Here is an 18,094-nt window from a genome sequence, read left to right on the forward strand (position 1 = left end):
AGAACTCCCTGTTTAGGTCAGTACCCATTTTTCAATTGGATATTTGTTCTGTTGATGTCTAGTTCTTGAGTTCTTTATATATTTTAGAGGTCAGCCCTCTGTCACATGTGGGGTTGGCTACCATTCTTTAGGCTGCTGTTTTGTCCTATTGACAGTGTCCTTTGCCTTACAGAAGATTTTCAATTTCATGATGTCCCATTTATTAATTGTCAATCTTAGTATCTGTGCTACTGGGATTCTATTCAAGGAATTGTTTCCTATGCTAATGCATTCAAAATTTCAACATAATTCCTTACAGACCTTGAAGGAACAATACTCAACTTTACATGGAAAAACAACAAACAAACAAAAAGGATAGCTAAAACAGTTCTATACAATAAAAGAACTTCCAAAGGTATTTATATTCTTGATCTCAAGAGCTACTAAAGAGCTATAGTAATAAAAACAGCATGATATTTGCATTAAAACAGACACATTCATCAGTGGAATCAAATGAAAGACCAGACATAAATCCACACAGCTACGGTCACTTGATGTTTTTACAAAGAAGCCAAAATTATACAATGGAGAAAAGAAAGCATCTTCAACAAGTGGTGCTGGAATAACTGGGTATCCACATGCAGAAGAATGCAAAGATTTGGATAGATCCATATCTATCACCATTAACAAAACTCAAGTCCAAGTGCATCAAAGACCTCAACACAAATCCAGTTATACTGAACCTGATAGAAGAGAAAGTGGGGAGTAGCCATTTAGTTTCTTGGTACAGGACCTTACGATTAGCTCAGGCTAGACATGGTCCTCATGTTTCATTATGGGATTATAGATATCCACTACCATACTCTCTACAAGCTGATTATTTCTTATTACCCAATTTTATTACTTAAAAACTATTCAAATAAAACTATTTATTTCAGGCTGAACACTCAACTATCACTTAGACTTAGTTCCTTGAGTAGTCATTAACATATGCACTCGCTGCCCTTCATTGTGCAGAAAAGTTTCTGTGATTATGACTGAGAGTCACATTTGTCTGTGACTAGAGGCCTAAGTATTTAGAAGGCAACTTGGTACTAAACAATATCACTACACAACAGTAGTAAATTCCCCTCTGGAGCCTAAGTTCTCCCCAGCCCTGAGTTTTGACTTGAATTTACAGTGCCAGGCATAAACTCGCCTTTGTGGATTATGGGCTCAGAACCAATCAGAAAGTTCACGGTTGTCCCCATAACATTCATGCCACTGTTGCAGTGAGGATACCTTACCTGACAGGTTGGTATTGTAGTTCATATAGCTTACAACTGGGTAATACCACTGGTGCCTTTCTCTTCTGGAAATCTGTAGTGCATTTTCTGCCACTATGAAAACTGGCTAGCAGGGAAAAGGCTTCCTGCTCAGTCCCAGTTTGATTTCTCTGTATCTTCTACCCAAGGTATCCTATGTCTTCGGCAATAGTGTCTTATTATTCCTTGGTGGGCAACCAAGAAAAGTGATAAGAATTGTTTAGGGGCCTCTGGGAGTGTCTCTGGCCAATATCTCCTAAGAGAGCATCCTTTTCCTACCACTCAGATTGTTGAGTCTGGAGCTGAAAAGAAATAGAGTCACCACCTGACACATTCAAAAAAGAAAAACATGAGAATATGTTTATGCCTTTCCTTATTACAATTTACTTAAACTGATTTTTAAAAAGCCCCTTATAAGATCTGTGGGAGAAAAATTAGATAGAAATTAAAAAAAAAAATTAGATATTTATATTCCCTTAAGAATGAGACTTGCTTCTTGTGTTAAGACTCAGGGAAAAGATGGAACCCATGAGACATGTGAAGAGGGAAGAAAAGGATTTGTGTCCCCAATTCCTAAGAAGATTTCAGAGGAGTGGCAAGTTTTAAGGATTTGTCACATCTGTCATACTTTAGGAACAGACAAAATGTTTGCATGTTATGTCTGAGGATATAGCCTGACACACTCTCACAGTGTTCTTCACACCAGGCTTTGGCAATGGAGTAGCACAATGATCTATGTGCCAGACCCAAGCAAAGCTTCTGAAGCCAGATTAATGTAGAGGCAGCTCAACATCTCCTCTGTGACAGAGACACTGACAGACTACTGGGAGCTGGGAAGCCTAGGGTCTTAAGGCTGTACCTTAGGATGCAGAGAACCCCAGGAAAGCAACAGTTAAAAATGAGGCATCTCATCAACAGGGTCTAGTCTGGATGATTACCCTAAGAAACAATATCTAAGACATATACGGGTCTCTGAACTAAAACAGGACTCTGGTTAAATCCTCAGTGCTATAGTTTAAATATGGTTTGCCCATCCAAAATGTATTTTATTCCCAACATACTAGTGTTGAAAGGCAATGGAGACTTCAGGAGTTAAGATGGTTATGAGGATGGGCCAATAACTTTCTCACAAGACCAGAGGCTCATAAAGCAAGTGAGAGCCTCATGGTTTGTCATTCTGTAGGAGATCCACTTGTTCTACTGTTCTGCCATAGGAATGTAGTATAAGGCCCTACTCCAGTGTGGCCTCCCAATCTTCAACTGCCTCAAGAACTGTCAGCCAGAAGAAACCTCTTTTCTTTATAATTTTGCCAGTTTTATGAGTTATGTTATAGCAACAGAAAGTAAACTAAGACATTGTGGAACCTCAAATTAACCAAAATTATAGCTGTGTAGACTGAAATTTCTACTCATCACATAAGATTTTCTGGAGAATAATCCTAAAATGAGAACTGTGAAATGATTTTAGGGACCACATTTGCATTTAAGTTTGCAATTATGTGCTTGTCAAAAAGTCCAAACATCTTAGCAAATATATAAAAGAAGGTTTGCAGTAGTTAGAACAGAGAAGTAGAATTTATCTGTCATGTGGCCAGCCAAAGTATAAGCAGGGTAGCAATTTTTTATAATCAGATATAAATAATTTACTTCTGTTGAATGCAGAATTTTTCAAATTTTATTGTTCCTATATATTAATTAGTAATTATACTACATTACCAATTAAGAATTTTATTCTTTCTCATGATTGGGTGAACTATAAAGACAAATTTAAAAGTCATTTCAATTTTAACCTTCTCTTCAATGAACAAAATAGTTTTGTAACTATCCATTATGTTTTAGTATGTTGAAAGTAGTTTGTCATGGTTTGAATCTAAAATATATTCCATAGTCTCATGTTTTCAATGCTTGGCCCCCTGGACTGGAGCACTATTTTAAAGACTAGGGAGCCTTTAGGAAGTGGAACCTGGCTGGTAGAAGTGGGTTGCTGGGGGGAGGGTCTATGAACGTCACAACCCAAGCCTTGCTCCAATCAGGTTCTCTGTTCTCTCTGCTACCACAACACTAAGCCACAGCCTTGTGCTCCTACTCTAAGGATGGAGACAGTCTCCTTTGCCTTCCCTGCTTTGCAAATTGAAACCTCCCTGAAACCACGTGCAGATGTAAATCTTGCTTTCTTGGATCTTGGGTACAATGATTGTAACCAGACAAAAGCAGCTAATGCTGAAAATTGGTACTGATCCCTGAAATGTTTAGTGTGAACGATCTGATCACGAGGTTTGGGGCCTGTGAAATGTTTTGTGGGAGGAATTGTAGAAGAGGTGGAAAGGTGAGCTGGAGACGTTTCTAATCACTCTGTAAGCAGGGCTTAGAAAGAGCATTCTGTTGGAAGTTTAGATGACCAGGACACAAACAAACACAAACAGGAAAGAATGTGCTCATGAGGCCATTCGCATTACATTTTAGCAATGAATCTGGCTATATTTTGCTTCTGTCCTCAAAATATAAAGGAGACTGAATTCAAAACGATTGACTTATTTATTGGATTTGGAAATTGCACGAAAGAATAACTGTCAGGCTATGTTATTCTCAAAGCTCTTTAGAGATGGAGACAAAGGAATGGGTAGAGGGAGGGAGTGATAGAGGGAGAGAGAAAAGAAGACCAATAAGTACAATAAAATGAAAAAAAATGCACAGTTTGGCATGGAATGGCATGTGAGTGCGTTTAAAGTCACAACAGTGTAGACAAAGCAGAGGTAATAAGTAAAGAGATTCATGTCAATAAATAGAAACCAGAATTTTCATCGAGACAGTAGGAAAGCTTCCTGCTAGTGAGAACCCTCCCTGTAAAAGCCCCAGCATATGAAAATACAAACTCCTTTGAAAGACTTTATCTGATAGAAGAGTGAGGAGCTGGGGAGGGGAGGCAGGAAACCTAAACAAGGAAAGTTGTCCCAGATATTCCAATGGAAAAGAGCTCCACACAATGAACTGCTTTTCCAAGTTCAGCTGCCCAGGCACTCGATCTTCCGTGGTCATGGTCCAGGTGGTCCTGGCTACATCTCACACTGGCAGCAGAGCGTGGAATCATCCATGTGGTAAATGGTGAGAGGAACATGAAATGTTTTGTAGGCAGGCAGAACACAAGAATGACAGCGTCATGGAAGCCTGAACCCAGATTCCAGAGGAAAGCCTGGGAGGCCCATGTAGAGATGGGTGGGATTCCACACAAAAACCCCAAACGGAATGACAGCAGGAAGTTGTGCAGGTGAAGCTCTAGCTAAGGTGGAGATGTTCGAAACGCACGACATAAATTCTGAGGAAAGCCAAAGAGACCCTGTGGAGACCACGTAAGAGAGACTAGCTGTACCACAAAGGCCACACCATAGAGGTGCTAAGTCTCAAACCCTGGGACAAGAGGCTGAGGTGCCTACTTAACATACATATCAAAACGCCAGGTTCTCCGAGCATCCCTCAGTCACTATTTGTTACAGGGTGTGGCTAGCATACCCTGCCCTTCCCCCAGAGGCTCTTCCCTGTATAACCCAACCATTTTGATTTCCTGATCCTTTCATCTACTCTCCTTTGGGCCTCCTCACTGGCTCCCCTCTCTCCCCTCTGCCTTTCCCTTCCTCTCTCCCCACATGGCCCAGCTCAGTCTGGCCATGTCCACTCCTGACTCTCACAGATGTCCCTGTTTCTGGCTATGTTCTCCCTTTTATCGATAATAAACTTCCTCCTCCACCACACCTAGGAGCAGCCATGTTCTTTTCTTTTTTATTTCTTTTTTCATTCAGAAGCAGGGAAGACAAAGTCCATTAGAACACAGACTATGTCATGGTGTTTCTGAAATGCTGGACAAAGACACAGGATTTAATGTTTGTCTTACCAGGTTTCAGTCTTACTTTGGTCCACATTTTCCTTGTTACCCTCCCATTATTCCCTTTGGAATGGAAGGGGTTTATTTATTCTGTTCTATAGCATACAGAAACATGTAGCTCTCTTTTTATGTTATAGAGGCTCGCACAGAAGAAGTTGCCTTGAATCTCAGAAGACAGTTTGGATTTTTGGACAACATTAGGACTGTTCTGAAGAGTTGTGGGGGGAGGGAAATGGGTAATGTTTATGAGCATGCTTCATTATATCCATGACATTCTCATGAATAAAGAAAACTCAATATGCAAAAGACTATGAGCACTCTCAAACCTGGGCTAAGTGCATTTTACATTCTGAGAAGACTGTGGACATTGGAGGCCTGTAGGGTTGGAATGTAACTGCATAATCTGAAATGTCTCTCAGACACTCATGCTTTGACTGCTCAGTCCCCAGCTTGGGGCATCATTTTGAAAGCTGTGGATCCTCGAGGGGAAGTAGAGCCTGGATAGTGGAAGTGGACCAGCCTTTGAAGGCTACAGTTCGGCCTGTTCCAGTCTATCTTGGTATACTGGCTGCCACCAAGTAAATAAACCACTAGTTCACATTCCTCCCACCAGAGGAGAAGCTGTTCAGCATCGTCTTCCCTACTGTGGCAACCTGAAACTCTAAGCAAAAATAAAACAAACCTCCTCTCCTTAAAGCTGCTTTGTCGGGTATTTTTGTTACAGGAACAAGAAAAACAAATAACACACAGTATTCAATTTATTGTCATTGGCAGAGCACGTCATAGTGTGAGTTTATTTCCCTGAGTCAGGCAACTAGTTGGGGTTCTTAATATTACGAATAATGAAGGTTTGAATATAACTCAATTGACATCTATGTGTTAGTTTGCCCAAAGTGAAAGAATAAATATAGGCACAAATATGTAGACAAAATATTTTACTACCAAATCTAATGTTGTTGATAATCATATTGCCATCATTTAGAATGTTTCTTTCACATTTACAAATCAAATTTCCTGATTTTACAGCTTTAATTATATTTAATTTATAAATTTGCCCTAACCCTATATTTGAAAGAGCCATGAACGTATAGAGCATATGTCTGGCTTATAGTTATGTCTTTTTGGACAACATTAAGATGAGAAGTAATTCAATGCTGGTATTGAATTACAGATAAAATATGAGTCCATACTCAAATTTCACTAATTCTGCCACAGTCCAGGAAGCACTACATAATTTTATTCTCTAAGTGGCTACCATCATGTATCACAAAAGAGTATAGTTTTTATTATTTGAAATATTTTTAATTTTCTCCACCATGCATTTGATGTTTCTCAAGGATCTTGAACTATGTTGAACAGAATGCATCTCTTCCTCCCAGAACTAATTCTAAAATATAGACATTGTTCTCTTCTTTTTTCAAATTAGAAGATGCATCCAGTAAGACGAATTACATTCAAAGCCCTTCCCTGATAATTGGCTCACACGGGATCAAATCCAACTGACTCTAAAGCCTGACTGTGGTTTCTTGCATATTAAGTTTTCATAATTGAAAATTTAGTCAGTTTTGCTTTTCTCTTACAAACAATAACCAACCAAATAAGCACCAGTCTTTGCCTTTGTTACATGTGCCCTTAGTCAAAGCATTCCTATTGTCTCCTTTTCCAGCAGCCTCTGATTTGCCCAGCTCAGACCTTTATGCGTTCCCTTGCCTGCTGCAACATTATCTTTCTGTTCTGCCTAGTTCAGTGTCTTTGCATCACAACGTATTCTGCCCAGGCCCCAGCCTCATCAGAACAAGTGTGCCACAGAACACAGTGAGACTGACAAGCTATATGCAGATCTGTCATAAATTCCTTACATGGCTGAAAATGTTGTACTTTATCAATTTGCATATCCAAGTAATAGACACACATTCTCTAGTTTTACAGCACTTCCATTGGACAGCTCCTGGCCCTAAACTATGCCCTTTCAGCAATCTTTCCTCAGCCTTCAAAGACTTACACATTCATGCACGAGTCTCTTCCTGGCTTCGGGCTAGATAGACAGAATTCTGGCAATTTTATAAAAGATCTCCTGACCACAGGATCTAGCTCTTTTGAAGTAAATAGGAAGTGAGAACCTATATGCTGCCCGACTCTCTGGAGTCACTTAGTAGGATTTTTTTTGAGTTGTAATTAAGCCATAATTTTTGGCAATTACCTCCATTCTACAGATAGAGCTCTGTGGTCTCTGATCCTTCACACTTCTCTGACCTAAGACCAGCTATGATGAGTTGAACTAATCTTGCATAACTTCTCACTTTCTGGAAGTTTTTCTTCCAAAGGCTCTGTAGTTACCCTCTGTAATTTAGTTTCTTCATGGCCCATCTAACCTCTGTGATAGGCACATTTGTCTAGGCCAACCCAAGCATACATGCTACATCAGTTCCCTTCCCTGTTAACTCACATCCTCCAGCAAGTCAACAGCCTGTGAAGTACAGATATTGGCTAGTGAAATATACTACTGGGATATCTCAGTGTCTATTTAGACCAAGGGGGATGTACTGATGTTATTTAGAGATTTCCATGAATTTGCAAAATGGGTATTTGCCTTTCACGGATATCATAATATTCTTACTTTCATTTATGATAAGAGAAGGCCATTAATAAGAGATCAGAAAATGGAGTTGGTTCCCCATTGGGGAATTCTCATAATTGTGGTGCCTAAATTCCTAAACTGGTAGCCTTGGAATGATGGAATCTGATACCACAGAAGTGTAATGCGTAAGACCCAAGAGTCTGAGCTTTGAGTGACCAGGATTACTTTTATTTGGATGGCCTGATTTGCATGGTAGAGACTGCACTAGCTAGAAATTACCTGCATGGTGCATCAGGCTCACCTGCTAGAACTGCATAGCCATCATTCTAGACTGTCCTTCCATGCATGCTGCAAATTGCCTGCCGGAAACCCGCCCACAATTGTAAAGGTTTTTGTCCCAGAGGGAGCTGTCCACCCCAATGCCCTATGCTTTAGGGGATGGATATTCTAGGACCACTCAGCCAGCTGCCCTGGAGCAGCATACTTGATGCATTCTTCCTCTTGTAGTGTAAACATTGGATTCATTTCCTGCCTGCCATTCTCTTCCACTCTACCTCAGTGGCTGACCTCCTACTCTACTAGTGTTTACAGTGGGCGACCACCAGCTCTGTTACAGTTTAGTTCATTCTCTGGAATGCCTCTCTCTTCCCCTTCTCATTCTGTTGTGAGAATATGGCTTCTTCTCTGGGGCTCAGTTCAAAGGCCTCTTTCTCTACAAGCCTTCGCATCTCTGGCTTTCACATTGCTTCCATGGAACTCTCTGACAACACCCTATGTTCTTCAGCCAAGAACACACAGACCTCTTATTTGTAACAGAGAGCAGGGCTTCATCGAGGTATTGCTCAGTTTTATCAATAGTATCATGTTGAACTCTACATTATGTGCCTTTAAATGTGTGTTAGACAGAAATGTGTTAGCCTTTAAAGCAGTACTTTATTAAGGATTCACAGTCCTGATTAAAAGAAAACTCCTCACTGCCTTATTATCCAGAGCTTTGGGTTATTCCATTCTCTGGGTATTGTCTTGGACGGCCATTGTCTTCACTGGAGAGCTTGATCCTGCTGCTTGGAACCTACTAGCTAGTTGAATGCAGCTGAACCACACCATGGCCAATCTTCACAGATATTTGCTTTCAAACACTTAACATTTGCTTTGCGTTACCCTTTGATTAGGAAGATTAAAATTGAAAGGGAAGCAAGTGAGGCAAGGGCTTTCCTCTCTTCTTTCTGTAAGAACAGCTTGTTTCCATGACATTTATACAGTGAGCTTTTTCTAAATGACAAGCAGATTGGTAGAAGATGTTATTTTCTGCCTCTTTGCTTTGGATCTACACTTGGTGGGTGGAGTGTAAGAGAGACAGCCTCACTAAGGAGGATGACTGTCAGGTATATGGGTTTGGGAAGGAATTGGGGGGGGGTTGTGAACATGTCCTTTGAAGGTTGCCATGGTAGCAATGTAACGGATTCTGGCTAGTTGTAAGATGTATTAGTGGGGTTTTGGTTTGGTTTTGGTTTTAATATTGAGTAATATTTATACCTATGTAAGTATCTTCTCTTTTTAGTTTTTCTTTTCTCTTTGAATAAAAATATATGCTTACAGCATATATGGTCCCTGTGGATGTAAAAGTCAAGAGGAAATGGCCGAGTTCACTCTGAATCAGAACTTGTCTTCTGTAAAAGAGAAACCAGCTTAGGAAGCATTCGGTCACATGCTTGCTCCTCCATACTCCTGACTCTGAGGCTGTGGTAATAGGAAAGGGGAGGGATCAGTAGGCTCTCCAATACCAATCCCAGACACAGTCAACATCATCTGGTATTAAACATTTCTTCCATAATCCTCTGAAATAATTCCAGTGACATGGTTTTATTCCACATCAGAAAGCCTTTGTTGTGGTGGTATTGTGTTCCCCCAAATATTGTGTACCCTAATAAACCTATCTGGAGTCAGAGAGCAGAAAAGCCACTAAATACTTAGGATAGGCAGTGGTAGCACACGCCTTTAATCCTAGCATTCCAGAGGCAGAAATCCATCTGTTCAAGGATACAGCCAAGCATGGTGAGTGATGCCTTTAATCCCAGAAAGTGAGCCTTTAATCCCAGGGAGTGGTGGTAGAAAGCAGAAAGGCATATAAGGCGTGAGGACCAGAAACTAGAAGCATTTGGCTGGTTAAGCTTTTAGGTTTTGAGCAGAACAGTTCAGCTGAGAGCCATTCAGATATGAGGACTCAGAGGCTTCCAGTCTGAGGAAACAGGACCACCTGAGGAACTGGCCAGGTGAGGTTAGCTGTGGCTTGTTCTGTTTCTCTGATCTTTCAGTGTTCACCCCAATACCTGGCTCAGGTTTGATTTTATTAATAAGAACTTTTAAGATCCTGCTACACTTTGTTTTTGTCATGCTCTTTTCTTATTGATACCTTGGGTTTAGACTTCATTGAACTCACATGGACTTGTACATTGTGTGTCTCCAACTCTTGGAATCACACCTACTCTGACTTTCCAATGGGGATAAATTACCCAACAACAACAACAGCAAAAGCTTTATCGTGTCACTCCACCTAAGTGAAGAACTCAAGATAAGCTTCAAACTACTTCTACCAATTCAGAAGGCCCATCAACATGTAATCACAAAAGTCCTTAATCCTTTCTACCAGCGTTTCCACCGTTAGGGACAGCTGCCTCATACCTTCACCCTGACTCTTCCATCTATGACTGCTTCTGATCTTCAGATGCACTGTTTAGGATGCTCACTATCATAGATTGAAAGTAAAAACATACTCTACATGCAGATTTTTGTTTATTTGGACAGAAGAGCTTTTAGGAAATTATTTTGAGCTTGAGTGGCTTTAAACGGGCACATTCTCTCCAATTTGCCACAGGCCCTTTTAATATTCCACCTACACCCTCCATTTTGCATATTTAAATGACTCGTCTGCCCCTAAAGGCATATGAATTTATGCCTCTTGAACAGGAGCTGCATTCCCTTCCTGGTAATTACATCTGCACCTTTCATGAGCTAGGGAAAAAAAAATCACTACCAATTCAAAGCACATCACAGCCCACCCAGGAAGGGTGTGTTACTCTATTTGTTGGTCTCCCCCACACTCTGTTCTTCCCTTTACAACAGTGTTGACAAACCCATTATATTTATAACAGGTTCTTCCACTCAACCATGTTGATAGCTCTCCCCGAAGTCATTCTTATAAATTTCTGTGAGCACACTGGACCAGGGTGCTGGCAAAGGGAAGACGCACTGGATAAATGATGGGTAATAGGACAAAGATGAATAAGCATATCCAGGGATACCCCATGGCAATTGACAATGGCCTAATATGACTCCTGTCCTTCTAACTCTAAGATGAGGCTTTTCACAGTTCTCTGTACTATCAGAACCTCAGGCAGTACATCAGACAGTACAAATGGTCATCATTCATCTGTTGTAGCCAAAGGCCAATGTGCTCCATGTAACACTCAAGGTGAAGAAGATAGCAACACAATACCAGAATAGCCCCCTTCATCTTCCTAATATAAACCTGTGAATGGTCTGCTGTGTGTCCAAAAGTAAGGAGAGAAACAAGAAGCAAGTCTAAAAGGAGGGGCAGATGGTTCTTAGAAAGGTATTAGAATCAAAGATTGAAGAATGAAGGTGTGGAAAGGTAGAGGGAGAAAAGGGGAAACAAAAGCTACCATGTTCAACATCCTTAGCAATAGAGGAAGTGCAAATGAAAACTACTTTGTGATTTCATATTGCTCCGGTCAGAATGGTTACAATCAAGAGCAACTGACAACTAGGATGGGGAAAAGGGGGTCCCTCATTCATTGTTGGTGGACTGCAAACAGGTGCAACCACTCTGGAAATCTGTATGGAGAAACCCACAAAAGCTAAAAGTGTATCTACCCCACAACCCCACTATAGCAATCCCCGGCATATGCCCAAAGGACTCAAGGCCGATTCCACTGATGCTTGCTCAGATGTGTTCATCACTGCTCCATCCACAATGCTTAGGAAACGGGAGCAACCTAAATGTCCTTCAGCTGATAAATGATGACAAAACTCTAGCATATATACACATTTTTCTTTTATTATATTTAGCTGTAAGAAAAAATGAAAATCTTAAAACTTGCAGGTGAATGAATGGAGCTAGAAAATATTATACTCAGTCTGGCTAGCCCAGACTCAGACAAATACCACATGTTCTCTCTTATTTGTGGATCCGAGCTCTAAATCTTTAACTGTAAGTATATGGCCTAGAGTAACCACAGGAAAAGGAAAGTAAAAGGGACCATGGGGCATGAGCTCTAGAGAGGGACACAGTAGGATAGAGATGCTGTGAAGGGGGAGATGGGAAAAGGGCGGGGGGGCTAGCTGGGTAGCTGGGAAGGGGGAGGCTGAACCGTAAGGAGGGAGAGGAAGAAAGGAGGGATAAATATCACTAAGGATGCTTGAAAAAGCCACAAGAAAACATTTTATGTTTGCTTAAAGAATGCCTTATATGATATATATGTATGTATGTATATGTATATATATATATATATATATGTGTGTGTGTGTGTGTGTGTGTGTGTGTGTGAGAGAGAGAGAGAGAGAGAGAGAGAGAGAGAGAGAGAGAGAGAGAGAGAGAGAGAGAGAGAGAGAGAGGTGGGGATAACACACACACACACACACACACACACACACACGTGGTATTTTTTTAAGTAAACTAACTTGGGGAAGTAAACCAACTTGGGGTGAAAATTTCATAAGAAACATAGACGATCTAACAAACACCCAAATTTCAAGCAGGAGAAAGCTCATTTCTAGTCATTTGCCAGGAGTTAAACTTCCAGAATAATCTGGGCCATTGCTGTTGCTCTTGGCTACCTCCAGAACTTGACCTTAAGACCCTATTGCTGAAGGCTCTATGCATTTCAAGGGCGAGGAGGGATTGAGCTGGAACTGACTTTGCAGCTTTGTCTCTTAGAACATGAAGGTGCTATTTAAGCTGCCCAGGGAGAAAAGCAATCAATAGTCCTATCCATGTGCAAAACCCCCAAACCACAAGAATGGCCAGCATATCTAGATTTCCTAAGGTACTATGGAGCTAAGCAATCCAAAGATTTTTTTCCCTTTAAATCTTCCCTGATGCATCTCCAAGTAAGATGTTTCTGTTCAAAATTAACTATCCCATCATTATAAGTCTAACAGTCTCTTGGGAAGGTACTTCCACTAAAAGCTAGGAAGAGATTTGACTTTCTATACTACACACTTTCTATCCTTAATGACAAAGAAAGATGTTACTTTTCCAAGAAAATGTCTTACAATTTCGTGAACTCTGGTTATGAAACCTGTATTTTCTGTCCTCCTATTCCTTCATTGTAGTTTTTTTTTTTCTTAGCAACAGTAAAGAGCTTTGTAAGTATTTAGGTTTTGATGTTATTTTTGTTACTTTCTTAAAAGTAGCAATTTTGGATACTTTGCCACCCAAACAAGTTGACAGCTCCTGGCACTGTAGATTTGATTTTTAAAATTCTGTTCTTGGTATAGTTACAAATGAAATGTGCAGTTTTCTTTTGCTCACTGAATAGCCCTGCTGGTGAAATATTCAAGTCATTATCTGCTGTAGTCCATCCAGAGAGAAAGTAGTCAATTGTCTGTAAGGAAAAGTCAACAGATTTTTATGGGAGACCTTAAGATAGAATCTGTAAGTTCAAGGCCTGGTGGAAGGTGGAACAGAGATGCCTAGAGGAGGTAGACAGAAAGACCACAAAAGCCAGGTGAGGCAGTATACAAATCCTGAGGAGACTGATGTCCAGGGGCAGGCTCAAAGAAGGAGGAGGAGGAGGAAGGAGAGGAGGAGGAGGAGGAGGAGGAGGAGAAGGAGGAGGAGACAAACAATAAGAAGGTGGAGATGGAACTTCAGGTGACCCCAAAAGTGAAGATGAAGATGATGATGACTACCAGCAAAAGCAAAAGGGTGTGGGGATTCTCGTTGGTACTGAGAACCCCAGTCGGGTGGCACAGACAACCAGGGTTATGCCACTGGGCCTGGATGGGCCAAGGGAGAGGAGAGAATGAGAAGAAAGCAAACGAGTACTACAAGAACATGCATTTGGCTGGGAAGACAGAGCAGGCAAAGGCTAGCCTTGATTGGCTAGCGTCCATGCTGGAGGAGGCAGCAAGAAAGAAGAGGACAGCCAAAGATGATGCAACTTTGTCAGGAGAACAAACGCAGTTGTTTTCCCTGACAAGGTAAGCTGGCCTGTGGGAGGAGATGCTAGAAACTGGGCCATGCAGTCTGGAGTCCTCAGTGTCTTGCCCACCCTGTACCCTTACACCACTGCAAAAGCCCCTCATGGCCAGGAGCCCCTACTGGTCTGGAACCCCTCTTCTTCATCTTGGCACAGAAATTGTTCAGGGGTATTGCGGGGAGGCTGTGGGGGAAATCTGTTATCTTTGAGACAGAAAGATGTAGGACAGCATTGTGTACATAACCATTTGAATGTTTTTGCTGATTTTAGAATTTGGAACTCTGGTTGAAGTGGGGTGCCTTGGAAGTGGGGCAAGGAGATTTCATTTGCCCAGTAGATTGCATGTTGGGGGTCGGGGTGGGGTGGGGCTGGGCTAGTGTTAGCAGGGTAGCTGCTGTGGGAGTTGACTGGGCACTCACTCTTCTGGGCCGTCAAGGAGCTTGTGTCCCTAAGGGTCCAAGGTTTGTGCCTGGCCCGTTCTGTCCAATAGAGGCATCTCCTCTTTGACCTGCTCTACCCTTTCCAATCTACTTGGTCAGGGCCATTGTCCATTTTTAACCCTATTTTAACCCTACCTGTTGACCATTTCAGGAAACCTCTGGTTACTGTGCATCACCCAGACAAGACAGGCTCCACAAATTCAACTGATGTATTTGGCAGATTAAACTACATTATTGGGGGGGGGCAAAAGAATCCATAGAACAATGATTTAGACATACACGTCTTAGTGATATTCTGTGAGATGTGACCATCCAGAACTGGGTAAGACATGGCCCCTTATGTAGGAGTCACAGCTGAGTTTTTGCAGACTTGAGATGAGATCTTTCTAAATGCTGCCAGGTATGTCCCTATCTATGGCTTAAAGACTAGAACTAGGTGTGTTCTACAGTGGTTCCAGTTTCTATCCCAGTCGTGATAGAATCACACAGTGATTTTAGACCAACAAAAATCTGAAGTGAAAAATCAGATAATGTAACCTATTGCTTTATCAACTACTGGATACATAATATATCCAACCTTCCCAGACAGAAAATGGGAGAGCCCTCCTATAAGGTTGCTGCATCATTTCTCTCAGTACCCACAGCCTCTAACAAAGTTCCTGGCAGTGAGTAGGCATCAGCCAACATTGAATCAGTAGATTCTGGATTTTATTTCCAACCAATCATAAGAAAGCTGCAAGTTTTGATTTTCAGTCTTTTCTGGTCCAATAACTTGAGTAATGGATGAAAACTGTATCCTTCTCGGAGAGGAATAGACACAGTATAATATTACATTACAAGGGACCCCCTAAAGCCCATCTCTGATCTAAACACTTGGAATTTTATCTATATATTTTAAAATTTAGCAAATATATTCCTGTCAGTAAACTAGTAATCCGATAACTGCTATTCTAATTGATATTTTCAGTTCCATTTAACCTAAGTCTACTAAAATGTCTTTTGTAATAAAAATAGATCTAAAGATTAGCAGCCAAACTCCATTGGTGATGGTGCCAACCCTGCCACCAAACAGCTGTGTGACTGTGGAGAAGTCCCCTGAGTAATCTGGGCTTTGGAAGGGCAGCAAATTAAGAAGTTTGAATTAAAATGATTTCTGAAGTTCCTTATGGCTCTGAAATTCTTAACTCCAAAGCACTGGAGTTTCCCAGATGAAATCGGGAGTGTATCCAATGTAAATAGTGATTTTTTCCAATCTGGCTTGAGGGGGAGGCACTGAGTTGCAAATTTAATGATTTTTTTGAAAAACATGACTGAAGTAAATTCTTCCAAATACATGCAGGAGTCTGAGAATTGAATATTTAGCTTAAATATATACCAATTGTCAGGACCTCTGGGGTACTGCAAGGATTCCTTTGTAAGTAGGTGAGTGGCTTTCTTACCATTGGGCATTGGCTTTCTCGTTTACATGAGCTCTCCCTATGAACTGTTCTTCCCTGGGTTTATTATGTTCAGTAAAAAAGCTGACAGTAGCAACAACTACAATGATTGACAGCATGCCAGTGTTAACTGCAGGAGAAGACAAGTGCACTTATCTATGTGGTTTGCAGACAGCAGAAATATGGTGCTGGCTAAGGAAAATGAAGTTTATACTAATTCCAAGACTAGGCTTATCTATATTTAAATAGTGAAGTGAGAAAGTAATGGGAAAGAGGAAATATGAATGAGAATATATATACATATAGGTTAGAGGTATGAAAAGTAGAATATTATATATTAGGTTTAGAGAAGGGAAGTAAATAAATACCATTTCCAGTGAGATACAGTTATTGTTTAATTCTTTGTACAGGTGTGTGTGATGTATGTGTATCTGTGAGTATATATTGTGTGTGTGTGTGTGTGTGTGTGTGTGTGTGTGTGTGTGTGTGTGTTGACATGCATATATATGGAGGTCAGAGGACAGCCCCAGGTGTTGGGTATTGGCACTTGCCTTCTGCCCTGTCTACTACTGTTCATTGCCACTGCTATGGCCTGCAAGCTTCCAGGGAGCCTGTCTCTGCTTCCTAGCTCACCATTAAGAGTTCCAGAATTATAGATATATGCTACCACATCCAGCCTTTCTAAGGGAAGTTTGGAGGATCAAAGTTCAGGTTCTTATGCTTTCACGAAGAGAACTTTACACACTGAGCCACTCCCCAAGAGATGGAAATTAAAATGAACAACAGAAGAGTTCAAGTACAAAAGTGTAAATGCTACAAATCTCAAAAAGTTAAAGTACATTTATAATGATTTAAATGAGCAATAGAAGGCAGAAGGTATTAAGTCCTTGGTCAGTATTTCTTCTTGGATAGTTAGATATGCTTTCTCCCGCTCTTTGTTTTGTCTTTTTTTTTCCCATCAGTTTTCACAGCAGGGTAAAGGATCATTAGTCTCAGTTTGAGTTGGTCTCAGTAACTCAAACAAGCTAAATCAGTGTTTCTTTCCACAGAGGATTTCTATGAGCAAAGAGGACTCTTTTTTTTTTTTTGACAGACTTTTTCCTGCCTCTTTTCTGTGAGGTTGCAAATTAAAAATCCACCCCCTTGTGCTTGTGGGGAGATTGGTGGTTTGCAGAGGACAATCTGAGACAGAGGTTCTCGGGGACTGCACAAATATGTTTATCTGTAACCAGTCCAGTGGGACACTGCAGCAAGTTTTACCACAAACTTCTTGCAATCCCATTCTCCTATGGCTTGCCCTGGCAATAGTAGGGCTGGGTGGATATCAAGAATCCCTCATCTTCAGATTTCCTTACTATGCTTTGATGCTATCTCCATTCTTTGTGCTTCTTGAGGTCTGTTATAATCATCAGACTATTAAACCACAATCCAAGTTCTACCCTGCACTTCCTGTAGCCTCTCCCCTTTGCTTGTCTGAACAATGGCAGGGAAAGGGAGGATAGGATATTTCAAACCTCTCAATTTCAGCTCCCACGACCCTCTTTTCATGCTGTGTATACAGCTTTCTGTGTTCCACACTCCCATAGGTTGGGTTGAGTCACTGTTGGGACCTAGCGCTTCCTGGGCTGCTGACCGTGGCTGGGGTGAGGTGGAGATCTGGCTTCTTTAAAGAGAAAATTTGACCAAGTAGTATTTCTCTATTGATGTTTTGCTATTCTGACTTCCTTCCATCTAATCTCCATAGCTCCCAGATGTAGTATCTCATCTTCCGTCTTGAAGTCAGACTTCATCTTCATAGATGCAGGTCACTCAACAGCCACACTGCTCATGTGCCAGAGAAATGACCATGCAGCTGTGACTTTAGGGTAAGTTTCAAAGTGAAGAATGAACTGAGGTGTTCAGAATGAGAGAAGAGGCTTAGCAAGGTAGATTGTGGCAGTGTCCTTCATAATTATAGTTTTAAAAATGGAATCAAGCAGCTATCTGCCAACAAAAGAAGATACGAATTGGGTATGGTACAACATGATACAGAAATACATACATACATATATATATATATATATATATATATATATATATATATATATACATATATATATAAAACACCATGCAACTAATATTATTAAAATACATGAATACATGAATACATTTGGGGTTATTTCCCAGTATGCCCTGACATTGCTCACTATGATAGTTAATTCTGTCAACTCCATGGGGCCATGAGGTTCACATATTTTTTTATAAACATGATTCTGG

At 40.9% G+C, this 18,094-nt stretch overlaps 1 pseudogene; it reads left to right on the top strand.

Moving 5' to 3' along the window:
* The first annotated feature begins 13,449 nt into the window (after positions 1-13,449).
* On the top strand, positions 13,450-13,967 carry LOC121823878 (28 kDa heat- and acid-stable phosphoprotein-like; annotated as a pseudogene).
* Positions 13,968-18,094: the final 4,127 nt, after the last annotated feature.

The sequence above is a fragment of the Peromyscus maniculatus genome, chromosome 19 (assembly GCF_049852395.1).
Source record: "Peromyscus maniculatus bairdii isolate BWxNUB_F1_BW_parent chromosome 19, HU_Pman_BW_mat_3.1, whole genome shotgun sequence".
In the NCBI taxonomy this organism is placed as follows: domain Eukaryota; kingdom Metazoa; phylum Chordata; class Mammalia; order Rodentia; family Cricetidae; genus Peromyscus; species Peromyscus maniculatus.